Here is a 17,695-nt window from a genome sequence, read left to right as displayed (position 1 = left end):
CGGGCTGTTAACGCGCAAATAAATGCGGCGTGCAGGAATGGAACGGAGATAATTATGGGGGATTTCAATCTACATATTGATTGGTCGACCCATGTTGGACGCGGTGGGCTCGCGGAGGAGTTCTTGGAATGCTGCCGGGATAGTTTCCTTGAACAGTGTGTGTTGGAGCCGACGAGGGAGCGAGCTATCTTGGATCTGGTGTTATGTAATGAGGCGGGTAGAATTAGGGACCTTGTGGTGGAGGATCCTCTTGGGAAGAGTGATCATTGTATGGTGGAGTTTCTGATGCAGATGGAGGAGGAGAAAGTGGGATCCCAGACATGTGTCCTTTGTTTGAACAGAGGGGAGTACGGTAGGATGAGAGAGGAATTGGCGAATGTTGATTGGGGGAGTGCGTTGGAAGGTAGGTCTGCTGAGGAGCAGTGGAGGCTCTTTAAGGAGATCTTTCTTGGTGCTCAGCAGAAATTTATTCCGACAGTTAAAAAGGATCGTAGGAGAGGAGATAATCAGCCGTGGATAACGAAGGAGGTAAAGGAAAGTGTTAAATTAAAAGCTGATGCGTTTAGAGTAGCTAAGAGTAGTGGGCGAGAAGAGGATTGGGACAGGTTTAAATGTCAACAAAGAATGACAAAGAAGCTGATAAAGAAGGGTAGGAGAAACTATGAAGCTGGGCTAGCGCTTAAGATAAAGAAGGATAGCAGGAGTTTTTATAAATATATAAAAAGGAGAAGGCTGACTAGGGTGAATATTTCATTTAATTTTTTCAGTTTCTGTAATCAAATCTTTAGAAGGTCTTCAGATTCTGCCTTCTATGCTGCTCGCATGGTTTGTGAAATGTTGGTTTATTAATTTATGATGTGCAATATGCAAGTTCTTTTCCTGTCCTTCTGCAGAGTGATAAAACTGTTCCGTGCTCCTGGGAACACAATCAACTCAATTTACTTTTGCTGTCTCAGTGTTACTCCCGGGTTTCTAATATTAAAAATAAAGCTATTTCATATTCCTTGTGTTTGTTATACAGTTGAAAATCCCCCCTTGCAATTTAGATTTTTAACAAACCAATGAACTTCCTGGTAACTTTGAAAATGAAAGACAACTGAAGAAATAAAATCTAAACACCATTTAAAAATCTAGGTTCTGACCAACACACAGGGATCAAGTAGGATATTTTCACGATTTTGTAATAAATATTATATCTTCCCAAATATTATTTACTTTGATCCATTACATGATGGAGCAGCGAACTTACAACCCAACAACTTCCCTTCTGTTCATGGTATACATTCACCTCTATTGGATAGAGGGTGATATCTCACTCGCTCCTCTGCTCTACCAGATCCATCACCACATATCCTCTCTGCATGTCATCAATCACAAACAGTCCCCCAGTGCCTGTTGCACAGATCCCAAAATTCCAATGTGACTAAATATTCCATTAATTCCACGGATACTGACACCCGCATTGTTTATCTGCTCTATCACTCACCTCACCAGTGTAACGGTTTTCTCACTCCATCTCTGCCAGTTATAACACACACATTCTCCCACTGTGATTTTGTTCGATCCCATCCACTCGCGAATTGCTTGTTTATCTATCACCTGCTCTTATTTTGTGCAGAATTCAAATCTCATCAATTGGTATAAATGCTGAATCATCCGTTCCACACATGCTCCTAATGGATGAATCCATTTCCCTCTATAATTACCACCATCGCATCCTCTTCCCGGTATTGGTTTCTGGGAGGTCCATGGTGCTGGTGGAGGTGTGGAGCTGGAGGAAACAGAGGACTATCCAACTGTATTCAATCTTTGAAGATTAAATTTGCTGCATGCTCTGCGAGGAACTGACTGAGAAGTTCTGGCGTTGCACCAAATCCAAATTCCGCTCAATTCCCATTGCGAGTTTCCTGCTGTGTTTATTGCGACCGTTTCGAAAGGCTGTCCTACACATTGTCAAAAAGTGTTCAGCACCACCATAGCAACAGGGTCTTCCTGCCTTTCCCCATATTCAGATTTAATTCTCTACAATCTCAAAATATATCAGCAGGGTACAACCTGTTCTGTCACAATTGGCCCTGTCATGTTGGGAAATGTGCAATTAAGAACATAAGAACATAAGATAAATCAAGGATTCCATGAATTATTCTTTGCCTGTTATGAGCATCATTGAAATAATTGCACAAAGTGCATAAAGGGATATTTGAGCACAGTCTTCAACTGCTCTCTGAATTTCCTCTGGGTCACAGCATATACGCAAGTATTTGTGCAGCAACTCATGAGCTGAAGCATGAAGCCAAACTCCTGAACAATATCACCCATCCAAACAGCATAATACCCCAAATAATACATCCGCCTCCATACAGAGTATACCATTATCGTTGTCCATAATATGATAAAATTCACTGAGATAGCAAAGAGTAAAATAATAGATTTCCTTCGCTTCTGCATCTCTGGGTCTTTGGTACCTTTTCCATTGATAGGAGTTCGGAGTCTCGTGCGAGATCTACTGGTCACTAAAATGTGCCTGACGGTGCAAATATTGAATAACAGAATCAGAACAAATGGGACACAGGGGTTTAGAATATGATGGCTGAGTTCAATGGCAATCCAGACAGGAGATTGCATGACACTGAAAGGTACAAAACAAAACCATGGGTCGTTCACCAACGTATACCAATTTGACAACATAAAATACCAAAAAAAGTTCTTACAACAGCTCAGAACACTGATTGATCCCAGGACAACTTTAGCCATTTTGTCGGTGCAAAATTTACTTTTCAGCATGGGGCAAGAAATTGTCACAAGTCGATCAAAGGTGAAAGCGACAGTGAACCAAACAGAACAGTCAGTAGCTGCATAAAGGAGCACAGCGTGGATATTACACACATCCATGTCCCAGAGGAATCGGAAATCCTCCCAATAAACAATTGGAATTTGTCTCAATATCACATCAAAAATAACGACCAGTAGATCAGCAGCTGCCATCGAAACCAGGTAGTGTGTCACACATTTGGAGAGACCACATCTTTCCTGAGAGAGTATTCCAATTGTCATCACGTTAACTTTAAGGAGCAGAAATAAATCCAGATATTAGACATCAAGCTTTATAGGCACAGACTATGGAAGCATTTTGTTGTGTTAATTCATCCTGAGATTTCTGGAATTAATTGCACGCAGTGAAGCAACAGCAAAGTCTGCAAAATACCACAGAATATTCACAATGAAATGATCAAAGGCATCGTGGACAAATTGCCAATCCGTGTTCATATCATTGCAATGACTGCCTTCCTATCCAGAAACAATTCAACATTAAGCAACCGATAATGCCGGGAAACATTCAACTCTGATGAATGAACTCAACTGACATTTGGCCGAGCTGTGTTTGACTCTGACAGATTTAAATATTTAACTGGAAATGATCGTGTTAATATTATAGAAATTGCCGGGTTTTAATTCAAAATGGGCCGAATTTCTAAGTCCAAGTTCAACATTTAGAAAACATTTTTTCCGAGCCCTGGGGAATGCTTTACAGTTACAATTAAAGAATGTTTTAAAGAATATCTCCTGCGATGTTGCAGAAAGTTCTTCGGAGCAGAGCACAATCCCAGAAGCAGTGGTGAAATGAACCCGCCACATTCCCACAGGTTAACATCCTACAGGAATGAAATGGGCAAGGCAAGTCTGATAGTAACTGCTCCTCAATGGCCTGTCATGCAAGATTTGGTCATTGTTAGACAAAACGTGTCTCAGCATTTTCATTCAGCTCCTTGCTCTCATGACCGTCTTCAGCCATTTTCAAAGGTCCATCTTCAGCCTGCTCGATGCTGCAACCTGCATCTCTGTCTCTTCATCGAATCACCTGAGCATCTGTCAGCATGTCTGTCTATCTGCCTGCCCCTCTCTGTCTCTGGTCTGTCCATGCCTCAGCCTTTCTCCGTGTCTGTTTCTCTGTCTGTCTATATTCACATATTGCCCAAAATGCCACTTAGTTGTATTCAGCGCTACAAAGAAGATACAAATGATTGAAATCTAACATTCCACCCGACATTGACCGAGGCACTCGAAACAACAACAGTAAACCCAGCCTTGGCGACGCTGCAAACTTCTCCTTCCCACCATTTGGGTCGATGTATGGAAATTTGGAGAGTTGCTCGGAAGGCGAGTCAAGCAACAGCCAATCATTGTTCTTCACACAGATTCCCACATTTCAGATAATGTCAGAGACGCCGGCATCACTATTCCTGGATATGTCCTGCCTCAGAGGCAGCACAAAACTCGCAGAGGGAATCGCACAATGGTCTCCATTCGAGAGGGGGTTGTCCTGGCAGGCCTCAGTATCGAATCTGCATGAAGTCTCATGGCATCAGGTCAAACATGGACATCGATAACTGCAACCGTTCACCTACGGCTGGTGAGTCAGTGTTCCTCCATGATGAACAACCCTTGAGTAAGCACGGGAGCGGGACGGGGGGATGGTGTGGGGAGGGGGTGGCAAGAACGCACAAAGCACTGTGGGTGGGTGGCTTCAATGTCATCATCAAGAATGGATCTGTAGTGTCACCACAGTTTCAGCTGGCCATGTTCCAACTGACCAAACTGCTAGACTAGATGTGTGGAACATGGTGAGGGAATCAACAGAAGGGAGATCATGAATGACCTCTTTTCCCAAACATGTACCATCCTGACTTTGACATGTCTCGCCTTTCGTTCACTGTCACTGGGTCAAATTCCTGGTCTTCTCTCCCTAACCTAACTGTGTGTGGACCTAAACCCCATTGTCATCAATGGCAACCAGTGAAGGGGAACTAATGGTGGCATCGCCAACGGCACCCACGTCACATGGAAATGAATAAAATACTCAGCCCGTTCAGGAGGTATGTGCGGAGCAAAGAAGAATTTTTCTTCCTCAGGTGTTCACTAAATACCTGGTGAGAATATTTATTTCCTGTGAAGGTATTGATATGAAGCCTGCAGCAGAAAACCTTGAACTTGGACACATGCTCAGCGTGTACTGGAGGCTATTTCTCATCGCTTCAAACATCTACAGCACCAATTCATCACACTGGTGGTCAGCTCCACCATGCACATAGAGACTCTCCTGCACTCACAATACATATGATATTTCTACATGGTGGGCTCACAATCAACTAGTGAAGATTTTTTGAGTGTTGTGCTTTGTATTGAGGGACATTCAATGCAATGGCCCAGTGGTATTATCGCTAGATCCCAGAAATCCAGAAACACAGCTAGTGTCCTGGGGACCGGGGTTCCAATCCCTTCACGGCAGTTGGTGGAATTTGAATTCAGTAAAAAATCTGGAATTAAGAATATACTGACGAATGTGAAACCGTTGTCGATTTTCAGAAAATCCCATCTGGTTCACTCATGTTCTTTAGGAAAGGAAATCTGCCATCCTTACTTGCACTGACCGACATGCGACTGCAAAGCCACAGCAATGTGGGGTTAAATTTGAACTGCCCTCCAAGAGCAACAAGAGATGGGCAATACTTGCTGACCAGCCAGCGACGCCCATGTCCCAGGAATGAATAATAATAAAGAAATACCTCTGAGAAGATATCTCTCATTCTCAGTCGGAGTGGCACAAATGCTGGGACTGGCTGCCTGTTTCAGAATTAAGTAACGAAAGCTACTGTCAGAAAAATCGAAGATTAGTTGCAGGAGATACTGATAAGGCTTTTGGCATTTTTGAAATTTCTTTTGGGGACCAACAGAGACACACACGGCATCAGGAATTTCGTTTTGTTGGGAAAACCAAGGGACCTCCCAGCCAGTTTCACCCACCTGAGGAAAAAAGTTATTAATACATCAGCCAAACACAAACGTTCTCTGGATGCATGAATACAGGTCAGACTGTGAGATGGTGCATATGAAGTTTATGATAGATTCCACCTGGAGCAAAGTGGAGAAATTGAATTATTAAGAACATTCTAAATGCGAATGGACATGGGGATGTTAATATCTGAACACTGAGACTCAACAGAAACGGCAACAGCAAACAAAGGGACGAGAGGAGAAATATAGTTAAACATTCTTATCTAATTATTAACTGGTTATTGAGATTTACCTGGGACGCCAATAATGGCCAGGATGGGATAGTAAAAGTACTGGAAAATGTAAGTTACAAATGTGATCCGATCAGCTGACGTTATCCACCAGCTATTTTCATGAAGCTTGTCAATCAAATTGGACAAAGCTCTGTCCATTGCTGTAATATTCCACCAGGTTGTTCTCAGAGTCTGAACCATTGCCGTATCATTCAATTGTGTTAATCCCAGATTATCATCAATTGCTGTAACATTCCAATCCATTGTCATTCGATGCTGATGCATTGTTGTGACACTCCAGTCTATTGATCTGAGATTCTGACCGATCCTCTCCTTGTCACTGGCACTGCTAAACTTTATGCGCTGGAGGTGAAGCTTCTGCGAACACTATCAGCTAACACGTGAATAGGAACCCCTTCTTAACAGGAGATAGAAAGTCTCTTGTGACATCATGAGTATCTACGGAGATTAACATAATTACAGTGACAAAACAAACAAGCTCAGTTAACCCCTTTTTTCAAATACTTTTTATTCCTCATAAAGTAGATAATTTTCTCGGATTTAATGGATGCAGGAGTCTTGCTGAATGCCAAAATTGGGAAAGTTTTGGGGCTGCTGTCCATAACATATCAATGATTCTTGGGTGTAAATGTGTTGCTGTGTGTCATCGTTGTGAGTCTGAAATGGTTTTATCATTACTCAGACCTGTCAAAGGCTAATATGTTTGTTGTTAAATTTGTGGTCAGCCTGATGCTTTTCCCCCTTTTTTAACTGACAATGTCTGGGTGACAAGACGGCTCCAGATAATCACAAGCTTGTTTCTGGACTTTTGTTAACTGTTGAAGAGAAAGGCAAACACGTGGAATGTCGAGCTCATTGGATTCGAGAAACATTCCAGTCAAGCCAGCACAATGTTTTAGCAGATGGGAAGTCTGTCCCAGACAGACCTACACCATGGCAGCTGTTTGTATATATTATATTCTTTAACCTGGTGCTAATGGTGTAAACATTCCCTTTCCAGCACGCAATGTCTTTTCATCAGGAATCTCCTTTCGGCAACTTGACATCAGCAGAAGATTAAAAGGAACCATGAAAGTCAATAATTCAAGATTCCAGATTTGGAAAATAAGTACTTTATCCCATATCAGGAAGGAGTGATGTGAGAGATGACAAATTAACTGCCCACAAGCTGCTAGGAATTGGAATATTTCCCTGTGGGAATGAACTCGGGCAGTTACTATTGAAGATCCGAAGAAAATGGACTCCAGGCAGCGGCCTGTCAAACCAGAAAGCAGATAGAAGCAGAAATAACTCTATGTACACTTCAAAATTGTGACCAACTGGAACATTGGAACAAAACAAATTCTACAATGCTCCAAAAATGTGTGGTGATGTCCCACAGAATTGATCAGCGAGCTGGAGTTACAGCATTACCTGACCATTCCTCACATGACAGTCGTGTTACAATAAAGGGAGGATCCTTTATCCCGTTCACCAGCACGGTGGCCAACACCATATTGGATCTTATGCTGAACCGAAAAGTCTGCTGCTCTGCAGATATATTCGTTATGGAGGCAGGCGAGATTCCACACAGAAGGACATCTGTCATTCCAGCACAGAAAGGTTGGCCCAAGTTCAGGAGCCAACCGCCCAACTATCGCTGTACAGACTAAGAACTCACAGCAGTGGAAGTTGAAAAGTCCCAATTGTGATCGACCCCAAAAGGGGACCCTCAAAACCATGCAAAGACAATTAATATTTTCCACTCTCCTGATCATTGGCCAAGCCCCAGTCCCTGGGCTCGAGCAACTGAAGTTCCTCGTTACCCAAGTGAATATCAGGTTCTCATCTTGATAAGGCAACACATGATCCCAGGGCTGAGATATCTCAAAGTGAAATGTGCAGCATCCCTCTGTGCATTGTGCAGAACAGCCCAACCTGCACACGACCACTGAGTGCTCATCAACCTCGACACCTTCGACACCACATCAGTGATTTGGCAAACCTGATCCCCACCCGGGGACAGTGAGATCAGAGTTTGTGCATGAAATGGACATCCTCAAACAGATGGATCATAAATACTCTGCAAGCCTCCCAACATTTGCAAATGCCAGGATTTGTTTCTTTCAGATGTCTGAACCAGGATTTAAACCTCAGAAAGAGGATGCAGTGGGGAAAGACCATTTCCCCTGCTGAATGTGTGTTTTATATGCTGATATGAATGGACCAATTCCTGCACAGAACTGCAACTCATATCCCACCTTCCATGAGTCAATGCGTGAAATTAAATTATTTTCGTTCACTATAGGGAACGTGTTTCATTTCAAAACCAAAAAATAACACTTGAATATAGCACCCGATCGCAAAAACACTCCAGCCAAGCTAACAGAATGGCTTCAAAAATGTAACTTCTGCCACCACCACTTGTGAACAAAGACAATTATTTGCATCTCCTGGCCTCCAACCTGCTGCTAATGTCATAAGCTTTATTCCTGCCAACACACGATAGCTTCTAAACCAGGGTCATTGTATCACAAAACCCGAAACCAGTGTTTTCAATAAGAAAAGGTGCATATGGGGGCCCAGGGGCAATGTCACTGGACTATTGATACAGAGACTTTGGACAATGTTTTGGGGGCCCTGTTTCAGGTTCCATTCAAGCACAATACTTCAATGAAAATCTGGAATTAAATGCTTAATGATTACCTTAAATCATTGTCGATTTTCCACCCCAGTTTCCACTCCAGTAGAATGTTTTTTTTGTCCTTTACCTCAAATTTCACGAACTCAAAAAGACCGGTGTCCCTTGATCAAATCAAGATTCATTTACAATACTTAGTAATGGTAAGGTGGATACTGCCCAGTTGAAAATATACCCCCTCAGTGCCAGTAAAAGGAACACTCCACACTATATACCCCTGCATAGCTCCCCATTTGGACAACATTAACTGCCTCAATCGATATTGTCATTGCATCTCTCCCCCTGTGATCTTGCGACATTTCAACACTGGAACAGGTTCCTGCAGTTCTGCTTCTGAAGTAGGCAGAGTGCAGTGGTCCGGAGCCACCACCTTCGTTTCGAGAATTGAGGCACAGGTTCACTCTCTTCATCAATCTCTTCAGGTTTATAATTGGGGCGGGGGTAATTATGATGCGATTCAGGAAGAATTAGGGAGCATAAGATGGGAACAGAAACTGTCCGGTCTGGGAACAAACAAAAAGTGAAACTTTTTCAAAGAACAAATACTGTGTGTCCGTGATAGGTATGTCCCTGTCAGGCAGGGAGGAAATGGCCGAGTGAGGCAACCATAGTTCACAAAGAAGGCTGAATGTCTTGTCAAGAGGGAAAAGGAAGAGTATGTAAGGATGAGAAAACAAGGTTCAGTTGGGTGGCTTGACAAATGGGTCAATCTGGCTTCCTAATGGGAAGGATTTTTTTTCTATAAAAGTTACTCACCTTCGAGGTATCGACCTCATTGTTCCACCAAAGCAAGCAGAGAGGGAGCGATTCGTACAGGGAGAGCTGAGTGTAAGAGTTTGATTTTTATTTTACTTTTTCTCGGAGTTTTTTGTTCCAGTGCAGTAGGAAACGGGAAACTGGAAGTAGGCCGTGGAGAGGCCTGGGAAGGTTTGTAGTTTGCTGTGGTTGCTGGTTCAGTGTTTTATTTTTACCTGTATATAAGTTGGGCGGTTCATTGGTGGGTCGGATCAAGGAAAACCCCCAAGGCTTTTTACTCTTATGTGAGAAATAAAAGAATGACCAGGGTGAGGTTAGGGCTGGTCAAGGATAGTAGTGGGAACTTGTCCATGGAGTCAGAAGAGATAGGAGAGACGATGAATGAATACTTTTCTTCAATGTTCACCAAGGAGAGTGGCCATGTTTTTGAGGATGAGAGTGTGATACAGGCTGATAGGCTGCAGGAGGTGGATGTTCTGAGGGAGGATGCATTAGCAAGTTTGAAAAACCTGAGGGTCGGTAAGTCCCCTGGGCCAGATGGGATATGTCCTAGGATTGTTTGGGAGGCAAGGAATGAGATTGAAGAGCCTTTGGCTTTGATCTTTGGGTCCTCACTGTCCATGGTGATAGTGTCAAAGGACTGGAGAATGGTGAATGTTGTTCCTCTGTTCAAGAAAGGAAATAGGAATGACCCTGGTAATTATAGGCCAGTCAGTCTTACTTTGGTGTTGGTAAATTAATGGAAAGGGTCCTGAGGGATAGGATTTATGACCATTTGGAAAGATATAGCTTAATCTGGGATAGTTAACACGGATTGGTGAAGAGTAAGTTTTGCCCCACAAATTTGTCTGAATTCTTTGAGGTAACTGAGTGTGTGGATGAAGGTAGAGCAGTTGACGTCGTATACATGGATTTTAGTAAGGTGTTTGATAAAGTTCCCAAGGTCGGCTCAGGAAGAAAGAAAGGAGGTGTGGGAAAGAGGGAAATTTGACCAATTGGATAAGTAACTGGCTATCTCATAGAAGTGGAGATGCTGGTGTTGGATTGGGGTAAACACAGTAAGAAGTCTCACGACACCAGGTTAATGTTCCAGAACTCCCATTGAAGGAACAGCCAGTTCCGAAAGCTCGTGGTGTTTCCTACAAATAAACCTATTGGACTTTAACCTGGTGTTGTGAGACTTCTCACTGCATCTCATAGAAGACAGAGGGTGGTGTTGGATGGAAAATTTTCAGACTGGAGACCAGTTACCAGCGGTGTACCACAGGGGTCAGTTCTGGGTCCTCTGCTATTTGTGGATTTTATCAATGACTTGGAGGACGGGGCTGAAGGATGGGTCAGTAAATTTGCTGATGACACCAAGATTGTTGGAGCAGTGGGTGAGTTCGGGAGCTCTTGTTGGCTGCAAGGAGACATTGTCAGGATGCAAAGCTGGGCTGAAAAATGGCAGATGAAGTTTAATCCTGATAACTGCGAGGTGATTCATTTCGGTAGGACAAATTTGAATGTGGATTACGGGGTCAACAGCAGGGTTCTGAGGAATGTGGAGGAACAGTGAGATCTTGGGGTTCATATTCATAGATCTGTGAAGGTTGCCACTCCAATGGATAGAGCTGTGAAGGAGGCCTATAGTGTGTTAGTGTTTATTAACAGGAGGTTAGAGTTTAAGAGCCGTGGGGTTATGCTGCAACTCCCTTGGTGAGACCACATTTGGAATATTGTGTGCAGTTCTGGTCACCTCACAATAAGAAGGATGTGGAAGCATTGGAGAGAGTGCAGAGGAGATTTACCCGGATGCTGCCTGGTTTGGAGGGTTGGTCTTACGAGTAAAGATTGCGGGAGCTGGTGCTTTTCTCTTTAGAGAGGAGGAGGATCAGAGCAACTTAATATAGGATGAGAGGGATTAATACAGTGGACGTGCAGAGACGATTTCCTCGGGTGGATGTAGCTGTTACTCGGGGGCATAACTATAATGTTCATGGTGGGAGATATAGGAGGGATGTCTGAGATAGATTCTTTACTCAGAGAGAGTGGTTGGGGTGTGGAATACACTGCCTGCTGTGATAGTGGAGTCGGACACTTCAGGAACTTTGTAGCGGTTATTGGATAGGCACATGGAGAACTCCAGAATGAGAGGGAGTGGGATAGCTTGATCTTCGTTTCGGACAAAGCTCGGCACATCACGGTCCGAAGGGCCTGTACTGTGCTGTACTGTTCTATGTTCTAATTTAGGATTTTGTTCCAGGAGCACGACAAAAACTGGAGATGCCTTGCAGAGCCCAAGATATAGCAAAATGTCCCCAGTATGTCTGTACCATTGACACACAGGAGAAATTAATGTTCGCGAAAAATAAAACTGTTTTCAAGTTATCATTTTTTTCTCAATATTTAATGAATTTACAAATATTTTAAAGGGATATCCCATCATCTCTTTCAATTGTGCTCTGAACTTCGTCTGGGTCACAACATAAATTCAAGCTTTTGTGCAGCAATTCAGGAGCTGGAGCATGAAGGTCATTTCTCACACACAGTTATGCATAAATACATAGGTAAAATCCGTCCAGTGCATTCTGACCCATGTAGAATTTACCATTAACAGTAACCATAAGAGTATAAAATTCCCCAAAATTACAAGCAGTTGAATGATGGATTTCCTTCTCCCCTCTATCTCTGAGTCTCTGGGAGCCTTCCCACAATTTGAGCTCAGAGTCTCCGGCAGGCTGTACTTTTCACCAGAATGTTTCTGATTGTGAAAACATTAATCAGCGGAATAAGAACAAATGGGAACACCGGGTTTAAAATGTGATGAAAGGACCTGATTGGTCCCCAGGCAGTTGATAATCGAGCATCCTCTGATATAGAGCATAACCAGGGTTGGTTCACCAGTGCATACCAGCCTGTTAGCATAAAATAACAAAAAATATTTTTCAATCAACTCAGGACAGTCACAGTTCCGAGAACCATAGTAGCCATTTTCTCAATGCAGTGTTTATATTTGAACTTTTGATAGCAAATGACCAAAAATGATCAAAAGTGAAAGTGACGGTGAACCAGAGTGAACAGCCAGTAGCTGTATAAAGCAGGATGGTGTGTATATTGCACAAAGCGATGGACTCCACATAAAGACACTCTTCCCAACAAAGAATAGGAATCCATCTCAAGGTAAGGTTGAAGATGACAACCAATCGATCTGATGTTGCCATGGCCATCAGGGAGCGAGTTACACATTTGGAGAGACCACATTATTCCCGAGACAAGATGATAATGGTCACTAGGTTAACTGTGAAGCAAGAAAGTCAAAAAGTAAATAATGCACCAGGCTGAGAGGTTTTAAAATTTGAGTGTGAAAGTTTTTTTTATATCCAGTGGCAATTTGCAATGATTGTCCCTGGAACCAATTATCCTCTTCAAAGAATGAATAATATCTAATCAAATCAATCATTGAATATAAATTATAATGTGGAATGAGCGAGTAGAAACACAAAGGGTGACTTGGTAACACAGTGATTAGCACTGCTGTCTGACAGCGCCAGGGACCCTGGTCCAATTCCAGCCTCAGGGACTCTATGTATGGAGTTTCTACATTCTCCCTGTGTTTGTGAGTGGCTTTCCTCCGGGTGCTGCCATGGAGGTTATGGGAATTGTTCTAATCTTAAATAATCTTTGCACATGCAAAGGCAAACAATGCTACAGATAATAGTGTAAATCAGAGCAATGGTCCAATTAGGACCAGTAGGACGGAACTCGGTGGTGTGGGGTTCATGTTAATATGTGGGGTCAGTATCCTGTAGCTGATCATTACCCAATCCTGCTGACATTGTTCAAGGGAATGAGTTCAAGCTTTGTACCATAACCAAGAGTTTCAGGATTGATGTGGGGAGAACCAGCTCAGCTTTCCATTTCCGAAAACATTCCCTGTGTTCTGCTTTTTTCAGAGAAGGGGACGAGGTGGGAAGTAATTTATGTTCCTGTTCTTGGTCATCACTTGGTTTCGCAGGATCAGTGTGAAATAACGATACATTTCCATCCTGTTGATCCGTGCGACAAATCTGCCTTCATGTGCAATAAGCAAGCCAGCATTTTTCTCCACATTGACACCCAGCGATCCTCGGGTGTTGTTGGAGAGTCTTCCCAAGTTCTTATTCCTTATCATTATCTAGTCAGACTGGGTTAATGTGTAGAATCATGCACCGTTCCATCTTTTGATAATTTCTCTTTGTCTGTGGATCACTGGAGATGATTCAAATGGAAACAATGTCTCTGCTGCCAATTGCTGATGATGTGAAATGAAGGCATTGCTGAAGTGTTAAGCTGCCACCCATTGCATTTTTCTACTTTAGAAAGTGTGTGCCTGTCTGATTTTGAGCCTGTGTCAGGTATGTTATTGCCAGGACTACATTCCAATCTTCAATAAGGCCAGAACACAGAGGACAGAACTAACACGAACGCTTCATCATCATCATCATCCAAGTTGAATATTTTAAACAGACGAGGGTCGCAAAATTAAGGAATCAAAATGGAAAGTAAATGGATGTACAGTAAGCAGCAATGCCTCCTGTGAGCAGCCGAGTGCTTGTGTAGAAGTGTTATCCAGCAGGAAGGCTACCACACAACTTCAGGCACAGAGAGTAGAGATAAATAATAAACACTGCCAGAAATTATTGGTGAAATTGTATTTCCACAACACATTAATTCAAATGTTTGTTAAAATATAACCTGGAAATTATATCTAGAAACATAAAAGATCGGAGCAGAAGGAGGCCACTTGTCCCTTCGAACCTGCTCCGCCATTCATCACAATCATGGCTGATCATCCAACTCAATCGCCTAATCTTGCTTTTTCCCCATAACCTTTGATCCCATTCGCCCCGAGTGCGATATCCAGCTGCCTCTTGGATGCATTCAATGTTTTGGCATCAACTACTTCCGGTGGGAATGAATTCCACAGGCTCATCACTCTTTGGGTGAAGAAATGTCTCCTCACCTCCGCCCTAAATGGTCACCCCGTGTCCTCAGACTGTGACCCTTGTTCTGGACTCCAGCACCATGGGGGAGAACCCTACCCCACCCCACCACCACCCCGTCCCCCCTGCATCTACCCTGTCCAGTCCTGTTAGAATTTGATCAATAATTAGCCTCACAACACCAGGTTAAAATCCAACAGGTTTATTTCATTAATTACAGACCCCACACACCTCGGACATTCTCTGATCCAACTTCTTCCTTCAGGAAAAAGATACAAAAATCTGAAGCCATGTACCAAATGACTCAAGAACATCTTCTTCCGTGCTGCTGTCAGACTTTTGAATGGCCTTACCTTGTATTAAATTGATCTTTCTCTACACCCTCACTGTGACTGTAACACAAAATTCTGCAGTCTCTCATTTCCTTTTCTATGAACGGTATGCTTTGTCTGTGTCGCGCACAAGAAATGTGGATAAACGTGGATAAATGTGCAGTGGTCCATTTTGGCAGGACTAATGGGATACAGGAGTACAATATCAAGGGTCGGAGTCTTAGCTGTGTTGAAGAGCAGAAGGACCTTGGGGTCCAGGTCCATAGGAATCTTAAATCGGCCTCGCAGGTGGAGGATGTGGTTAAGCAGGTGTATGGTGTACTGGCCTTCATTAAGTTTAGGATTGAGTTCAGGAGTCGGGAGGTAATGCTGCAAATATATAAGGCCATTGTCAGACCCCACTTGGAGTACTGTGTGCAGTTCTGGTCGCCTCACTCCAGGAAGGATGTGGAAGCTATTGAGAGGGTGCAGAGGAGATTTACAAGGATGTTGCCTGGATTGGGAGGCATGCCTTATGAAGATAGGTTGAGGGAACCAGGTCTCTTCTCCCTGGAGAGACGAAGGTTGAGAGGCGACCTGATAGAGGTTTATAAAATGTTGAGAGGAATAGATAGGGTGGATTCTCAGAGGCTATTTCCCAGGGCTGAAATGGTCACTACGAGAGGACACAGGTTTAAGATGCTGGGAAGCAAGTACAGAGGAGATGTTTGTGGTAAGTTTTTCACTCAGAGGGTGGTGAGTGAGTGGAATCGGCTGCTGTCGGTGGTGGTGGAGGTGAACTCGCTGGGGTCTTTTAAAAGACTTCTGGATGAGTATATGGGATCTAATGTGATTGGGAGTTACAGATATTTCTATGGCTTGGTAGGTATTGATGTGATCGGCACAACTTGTGGGCTGAAGGGCTTGTTTGTGCTGTGGTGTTCTATTTTCTATGTTCTATGTTAATGGATCTGACAATAATAAATCAAATCAAATCAAATCAAATAGAAGTGATCTCCAATCCCTTTAATCGTGTCGTTTTTCCATCCTTGCGCATACGTCAAACTGCAAATTTTGTGACAGTTCTGTTGTCTGAGGTTTATTCACCTTTTGTCGAACTTTGAAAGCTCTCTCAGAACTTTTTGAGGTTCCCACTTTAAACCCCACCCATTTCATTGCAGAATGGAAACAGAAATTTCCCACAGAGCAGAAGTAGGCAATTCGGCTGCTGGATTCCACATTGAATCCCTGAAGAGAATCCTACCCCAATCCCACCCCACCCCGCTCAATCTCCATAACCCCGCACATTTCCCATAGCTAATCCTTCTTATTGAATGGTGGGTCAGGCTCGAAGGGCTGGATGGCCGACTCCTGCTCCTATTTCTTACGTTCTTCTGTTCTTTTAACCCCGGTACCAGTTTGCATTCGTATACCCACCTGCAGTAAATCTTCTCCCCACACTCCCTCCCTTTGAATTTACCATTCTCAAGGACATCAAAAAATTCCTGTTTTAAATTCCACAAAGAGCCAGCAGTTATTTGATGCGATACCAGTTGCTCAGTCCAGGCTCTTCAAATCCCGAATGGATACTGGGAACAGAACGATGATGCAATTTGTTTGTTGAGGGGTTTTTTCAGAAACTCAGATATAAAACTTTTGAAATGAAAGTTGATGGTTATTTATTCGAGTTAAAGATTTATTACAATAAGAAGAAGTGATATTTAAAGCAGAACAGCACCTCCTTCCAGGAATTAGTACTTTGAAAATTACCCCATAAAGATTTCAGTTTTTGGAATCAAATCTTTAGAAGGTCTTCAGATTCTGCCTTTTATACCGCTCCCATGGTTTGTGAAATTTTGGTTTATTAATTTATGATGTGCAATATGCAAGCTCTTTTCTTGTCCTTCTGCAGAGTGATAAAACTGTTCCCTGCTACTGGGAACACAATCAACTCAATTTACTTTTGCTGTCTCAGTGTTACTCCCGGGTTTCTAATATTAAAAATAAAACTATTTCATATTCCTTGTGTTTGTTATACAGTTGTAAATCCCCCCTTAGCTTAACAAACCAATGCACTTACAGGTAACTTTGAAAATGGAAGAAACTGAAGAAATAAAATCTAAACACCATTTAAACATCTAGATTCTGACCAACACACAGGGATCAAAAAGTATATGTTCATGATTAGGTTTAAAAAAACTTCCCAAATATTATTGACTTTGATCCATTACATGATGGAGCAGCGAACTTACAACCCAACAACTTCCCTTCTGTTCACGGTACACATTCACCTCTATTGGATAGAGGGTGATATCTCACCCGCTCCTCTGCTCTACCAGATCCATCACCATATATCCTCTTTGCATGTCATCAATCACAAACACTCCCCCAGTGCCTGTTGCACAGATCCTGAAATTCCAATGTGACTTCATATTCCATTAATTCCACATATACTGATACCCGCATTGTTTATCTGCTCTATCACTCACCTCACCAGTGTAACGGTTTTCTCACTCCATCTCTGCCAGTTATAACACACACATTCTCCCACTGTGATTGTGTTCGATCCCATCCACTCGTGAATTGCTTGTTTATCTATCACCTGCTCTTATTTTCTGCAGCATTCAAATCTCATCAATTGGTATAAATGCTGAATCATCCATTCCACACATGCTCCGAATGGATGGATCCATTTCCCTCTATAATTACCACCATCTCATCCTCTTCCCGGTATTGGTTTCTGGGAGGTCCATGGTGATGGTGGAGGTGTGGAGCTGGAGGAAACAGAGGGCTATCCAACTGTATTCAATCTTTGAAGGCTAAATTTGCTGCTTGCTCTGCGAGGAACTGACTGAGAAGCTTTCGCTTTGCACCAAATCCTAATTCCGTTCAAATCCC

The sequence above is a fragment of the Carcharhinus amblyrhynchos genome, chromosome 32, assembly GCF_965287045.1.
Source record: "Carcharhinus amblyrhynchos chromosome 32, sCarAmb.v2.hapA, whole genome shotgun sequence".
Classification (NCBI taxonomy): domain Eukaryota; kingdom Metazoa; phylum Chordata; class Chondrichthyes; order Carcharhiniformes; family Carcharhinidae; genus Carcharhinus; species Carcharhinus amblyrhynchos.
Note: the sequence above shows the minus strand (reverse complement) of the source record.